Raw genomic sequence first — 6,972 nt, 5'->3', positions numbered from 1 at the left:
AGCCGAGATGCCCTTCAACAGATGACTGGATTAAGAAGTTGTGGTCCATATATACAATGGAATATTACTCAGCTATCAGAAAGAACGAGTTCTCAACATTTGCTGCAACATGGATGGCACTGGAGGAGATAATGCTAAGTGAAATAAGTCAAGCAGAGAAAGACAACTATCATATGATTTCTCTCATCTATGGAACATAAGAACTAGAATGATCAGTAGGGGAAGAAAGGGATAAAGAAAGGGGGGGTAATCAGAAGGGGGAATGAAACATGAGAGACTATGGACTATGAGAAACAAACTGCGGGCCTCTGAGGGGAGGGGGGTTGGGGAATGGGATAGGCCGGTGATGGGTAGTAAGGAGGGCACGTATTGCATGGTGCACTGGGTGTTATACACAACTAATGAATCATCGAGCCTTACATTGGAAACCGGGGATGTACTGTATGGTGACTAACATAATATAATAAAAAATCATTATATAAAAAAAAAGAAAAGACAAAACTTCTGAAACTCAATACCCTTGAAACAATCAAATTTAAAAAATGGGCAGAAGGTATGAACAGACACTTTTTCAGTGAAGACATACGAATGGCTAACAGATACATGAAAAAAAAATGTTCAATATCATTAGCCATCAGGGAAATTCAAATCAAAAGCACACTGAGATACCACCTTACCCCAGTTAGAATGGCAAGAATTGACAAGGCAAGAAACAACAAATTTGGAAAGAATGTGGAGAAAGGGGATCCCTCTTACACTGTTGGTGGGAATGCAAGTTGGTACAGCCACTTTGGAAAACAGTGTGGAGGTCCCTTAAAAACTTAAAAATAGAGCTACAGTATGATCCATCAATTGCACTACTGGGTATTTACCCCAAAGTTACAGACGTAGTGAGGAGAAGGGCCATATGTACCCCAATGTTCATAGCAGCACTGTCCACAATAGCTAAATTGTGGAAGGAGCTGAGATACCCTTCAACAGATGGCTGGATTAAGATGTGGTCCATATATACAACGGAATATTACTCAGCCATCAGAAAGAATGATTACCCAACATTTCCAGCAACATGGACAGGACTGGAGGAGATTATGCTAAGTGAAATAAGTCAAGCAGAGAAAGACAACTATCATATGGTTTCACTCATTTATGGAACATACGAAATAGGAAGATCAGTAGGAGAAGGAAGGCAAGAATGAAGGGGGGATAAACAGAAGTGGGATTGAACCATGAGAAACTATGGGCTCTGGGAAACAAACTGAGGGCTTCAGAGGGTAGGGTTGGGGGATTGGGATAGGCCGGTGGTGGGTATTAAGGAGTACACATATTGCATGGTGCACTGTGTGTTATAAACAAATAATGAATCATGGAACATTATATCAAAACTAAGGATATACTGTGTGATGACTAACATAACATAATAAAAAATTATAAAATAATAAAAAAAAAATACCTTGAGGAGAACTTAGGCAGTAACTTCTCTGATATTAGCCACAGCAACTTCTTTCCAGACACGTCTCCCAAGGCAAGGGAAACATAGCAAAAATGAACTTTTGGGACTTCATCATGATAAAAAGCTTCTGCACAGTAAAGGAAATAGTCAACAAAAGAAAGAGGCAACCCACAGAATGGGAGGAGATAAATGACACCACAGATAAAAGGCTGGTATCCAAGATCTATAAAGAACTTCTCAAACTTAATACAGAAGAAACAAATAATCAAATCAAAAAATGTACAGAAAATATGAACAGACACTTGCCAAGGAAGACATATGAATGGCTAACAGACACATGAAAAAATGTTCAACATCATTAGCCATCAGGGAAATTCAAATCAAAACCACATTGTGATACCAGCTTACACCAGTTAGAATGGCAAAAATCGACAAGGCAATAAACAACAAATATTGCAGAGGATGTGGAGAAAGTGGATCTCTCTTACACTGTTGGTGGGAATGCAAGTTGGTACAGCCACTTTGGAAACAGTGTGGAGGTTCCTCAAAAAGTTAAAAAAAAAAAAAAAGGAAAGAGCTACCCTATGATCCAGCAATTGCACTACTGGGAATTTACCTCAAAGGTACAGAGGTCGTGAAGAGAAGGACCATATGCACCCCAATGTTCATAGCAGCATTGTCCACAATATCCCAACTGTGGAATGAGCCGAGATGCCCTTCAACAGACAAATGGATAAAGAAGATGTTGTCCATATATATAATGGAATATGACTCAGCCATCAGAAAGAATGATTATCCAACATTTGCAGCAAAATGGATGGGACTGGAGGAGATTATGCTACGTGAAATAAGTCAAGCAGAGAAAGACAATTATCATATGCTTTCACTCATTTGTGGAACATAAGGAATAGCAAGGAGATCATTAGGAGAGGAAGAGAAAGTGAAGGGGAGGGAAACAGAGGGGGGATGAGCCATGGGAGACTGTGGACTCCAGGAAACAAACTGAGGATTTTAGAGGGTAGGGGAGTGTGGGGTGGGCTAGCCTGGTGAAGGGTGTTAAGGAGGGCACGTATTGCATGGAGCACTGGGTGTTATACACAAACAATGAATCATGGAACACTACATCAAAAACTAATGATGTACTGTATGGTGACTAACATAGCATAATATTAAAAAAAAAGGATGAATACCTACCATTTACATCGACATGGATGGAACTGGAGGGAATTATGATAATTGAAATAAGTCAAGCAGAGAAAGACAATCAGCATATGGTTTCACTAATATGTGGAACATAAGGAATAGCATGGAGGACCACAGGGGAAGGGAGGGAAAACTGAATGGGAAGGAATCAGAGAGCGAGGCACACCATGAGAGCTCTGGACTTGGAGAAACAAACTGATGGTTACAGAAGGGAGGGGTGTGGGGGCATTGTGTAACTGGATGATTTGGTATTAAGGAAGGCATGTTTTGTGATAAGCGCTGGGTGTTTTATGCAACTAATGAATCTTTGAACACTACATCAAAAATAATGATGTACTATATGTTGGCTAAATGAACATAATAATAAAAAGTAAATAAATTACAATACTTAACATACAGTGTGATATCAGTTTCAGGTGTACAATATAGTTATTTACTACTTCCACAAACCCCCCTGGGCTCATCACAAGTGCATGCCTTAATCCCCATTATCTATTTAACCCATCCCTCTGCCCACCTACCCTCTAGTAGCCATCAGTTTATTCCTTATATTTAAGAGTCTGTTTCTTGGTTTGTTTCTTTTTTCCCATTTGCTCCTTTGTTTTCTATCTTAGATTCTATCAAATGATGAATGGATAAAGAAGATCTTTATCCATTCATCAGGTAATGCACACTTGGGCTGTTTCCATAACTTGGCTATTGAAGATAATGCTGCTAGAAACATTGGGGGGCTTGTGTCCCTTCAACTTAGTATTTTTTTACTTTTTGAGTAAATACCACTAGTAGGTAATTGATGGATGATAGGGTAGTTCTATTTTTAACTTCTTGAAGAACATTCATGCTGTTTTCCAGAGTAGCTACACACGTTTCCATTCCCACCAACAGTTCAAGAGGATTCCTCTTTCTCCACATCCTTGCCAACACTTGTTGTTTCTTCTGTTGTTGATTTTAGCCACTCTGACTGATGTGAGGTGATATCTCATCATACTCTTGGTGTGTATTTCCCTGATGATGACAGATGTTGAGCATCTTTTCAAGTGTCTATTGGATATCTATATGTCTTCTTTGAAAAAAAGTCTATTCATGTCTTCTGCCCATTTCAATTGGATTATCCCTGTTTTGGGGTGTTGAGCTATATAAGTTCTTTGTATATTTCGGACACTAACTATATACTAAATATGTCATTTGCAAATACCTTCAATTCCATAGAATGCCTTTTTGATTTGTTGTTTCCTTCACTGTTCAGAAGTGTTTTTTTTTAAGATTTTATTTTTTTATTTGACAGAGAGAGACAGCCAGCGAGAGAGGGAACACAAGCAGGGGGAGTGGGACAGGAAGAAGCAGGCTACCATCAGAGGAGCCTGATGTGGGGCTCGATCCCAGAATGCTGGGATCACACCCTGAGCCGAAGGCAGATGCTTAATGACTGAGCCACCCAGGCGTCCCATTTAAATTTCCTTAATTTCCTTGCTTACCAATTTATTGTTTAGTACCATTTTGTTTAACCTCCATCTATTTGTGGTCTTTCCACATTTTTTTCTTGTGGTTGACTTCTGTTTCACAGTGCTCAGAAAAGTTGCATGGTATGATTCCCATCTTTTTGTATTGGTTGAGGCATGATTTGTGACCTAATATGTGATCTATTCTGGATAATGCTCTATGTGCACTTGAAAAGAATATGTATTATGTTGTTCTAGGGTAGAATGTTCTCAATATATCTGTTAAGCTCATCTGATCCAGTGTGTCATTCAAAGCCAATTCCCTTGTTTATTTTCTGCTTAGATGATCTACCCATTGATGTAAGTGGGGTGTTAAAATCCCCTACTATTATTGTATTATGATTACTTCCTTCATGTTTGTTATTAATTATTTTATATATTTGGTTACTCTCATGTTGGGTGCATGAATATTCACAACTGTTAGATTTTCCTGTTGGATGTCCCTTTTAAGATTATATAATGCCCTTCTGTTTCACTTGTTACAGTCTTTGCTTTAAAGCCTGATACATGTATGGCTACTCTGGCTTTCTTTTCATATCCCATTACATGATACATCCTCTTCCATCTCTTCATTTTCAATCTGCAGGTGTCTTTAGGTCTAAAATGAGTCTCCTCAATTATCATATGGTTTCTCTCATCTATGGAACATAAGAACTAGGAAGATCGGTAGGAGAAGAAAGGGATAAAGAAAGGGGGTAATCAGAAGGGGGAATGAAGCATGAGAGACTATGGATTTTGAGAAACAAACCGAGGGCTTCAGAGGGGAGGGGGGTGGGGGAATGGGATAAGCTGGTGATAGGTGGTAGGGAGGGCATGTATTGCATGGTGCACTGGGTGTTATACGCAACTAATGAATCATAAAACTTTACCTCAAAAACCAGAGATGTACTGTATCGTGACTAACATAATATAATAAAAAAATATTTAAAATAAATAAATAAATAAAATGAGTCTCTCATAGGGAGCATGTAAATCGGTCTTATTTTTTTAATACAGTCTAACACTATTTTTTATTCCGGCATTTGGTACATTTATACTCACAGTAATTATTGATAGATGTGTATTTGGTGCCATTTTGTTACTTATTTTATCATTTCTGGAGATTTTTCTCTGTTCCATTTTTGTCTGTGCCAATTTTGGTCCTTCCTTCCCATGCAAGGAGTCCCCTTTAATATTTTCCTGTAGAGCTGATTTAATGGTCACAAACTAATTTAGTTTTTGTTTGCCTGGGAAACTCTTTATATTTCTTTCTATTCTGAATGATAGCCTTTCTGGATAGAATATTCTCAGATGCAGATTTTTCCCATTCAGCACTTTGAATATATCATGCCACTTCATTCCTGCCTGCTAAGTTTCTGTTGAGAGATCAGTAGCTAAATTATGGGTCTTCTATTGCATTTTAAGGACTTCTTTTATCCTGCTGCTTTCAGGACTTTTTTCCGCATCACTATATTTGGTCAATTTAATTACTATATGTCTTGGTGTTGACTTGCTTTTGTTGATTTTGATGGGAGTTCTCTGTACCTGGTGGATCTTGATATCTGTTTCTTTTTCCAGGTTAGGGTTTTCAACAACTACTTCTTCAAAAAATTATTCTGCCCCTATTCTCTCACTCCTTATTCTGGGATTCCTACAATGTGAATATTATTAAGTTTGATGTAGTCGCTGAGTTCCCTAAGTCTATTCTCTTTCCATTCTTATTCCTCTCCTTTGTTCAGCATCATCGTTTTCCATTATGTTGTCCCTGTGTCACTAATTCATTTCTCTCTTTCTTTTTTTTTATGCTGTCTGTATTGCCGCTTTTTAAATATTTTCTTTAATTTACTTTTAACAATAATATTTTTTTTAAAGATTTTATTTATTTATTTAGCAGAGAGAGAGAGAGAGACAGCCAGCGAGAGAGGGAAAACAAGCAGGGGGAGTGGGAGAGGAAGAAGCAGGCTTCCAGCGGAGGAGCCTGACGTGGGGCTCGATCCCAGAACTCCGGGATCACGCCCTGAGCCGAAGGCAGACGCTTAACGACTGAGCCAGTCAGGCGCCCCTACAATATATTTTTTTATTATACTATATTACTCACCATTCAGTACATCCAAGGTTTTTGATGTAAAGTTGCATATAACACCCAGTGCACCATGAAATACGTGCCCTCCTTACTACCCATCACCAGTCTATCCCATTCCCCCACCCCCCTACCCTCTGAAGCCCTCAGTTTGTTTCTCAGAGTCCATAGTCTCTCACGCTACTTCCGCCTTCTGATTACCACCCCTATCTTTATCCCTTGCTTCCCCTACCGATCTTCCTGGATCTTGTGTTCCATAGATGAGAGAAATCATATGATAGTTGTCTTTCTCTGCTTGACTTATTTCACGTAGCATTATCTCCTCCAGTGCCGTCCATGTTGCAGCAAATGTTGAGAACTCGTTCTTTCTGATAGCTGAGTAATATTCCATTGTACATATGCACCACAACTTCTTAATCCAGTCATCTGTTGAAGGGCATCTCGGCTCCTTCCACGATTTAGCTATTGTGGACATTGCTGCTATGAACATTGGGGTGCATATGGCCCTTCTCTTCACTACGTCTGTATCTTTGGGGTAAACACCCAGTAGTGCAATGGCTGGATCATACGGTAGCTCAATTTTTAACTTTTAAAGGGACCTCCACACTGTTTTCCAGAGTGGCTGTACCAACTTGCATTCCCACCAACAATGTAGGAGGGATCCCCTTTCTCCACATCCTCTCCAACAATTGTTGTCTCTTGCCTTGTCTATTTTTGCCATTCTAACTGGCGTAAGGTGGTATCTCAGAGTGGTTTTGATT

At 39.1% G+C, this 6,972-nt stretch overlaps 1 long non-coding RNA gene across 1 annotated transcript in view; it reads right to left on the bottom strand.

Annotated features, from left to right (window-relative positions):
• Positions 1–1,486, bottom strand: part of LOC121102207 — a 12,603-nt gene extending 11,117 nt beyond the window's left edge. Inside the window, exon 1 of the long non-coding RNA XR_005834271.1 lies at positions 1,451–1,486. This is a non-coding gene — a long non-coding RNA (uncharacterized LOC121102207). The remainder of the gene's footprint in view (positions 1–1,450) is intronic.
• Positions 1,487–6,972: the final 5,486 nt, after the last annotated feature.

The sequence above is a fragment of the Ursus maritimus genome, unplaced genomic scaffold (genome assembly GCF_017311325.1).
Source record: "Ursus maritimus isolate PB19 unplaced genomic scaffold, ASM1731132v1 scaffold_127, whole genome shotgun sequence".
NCBI classification, from domain to species: Eukaryota; Metazoa; Chordata; class Mammalia; order Carnivora; family Ursidae; genus Ursus; species Ursus maritimus.
Note: the sequence above shows the minus strand (reverse complement) of the source record. Positions and strands in the feature narration are given on the sequence as shown.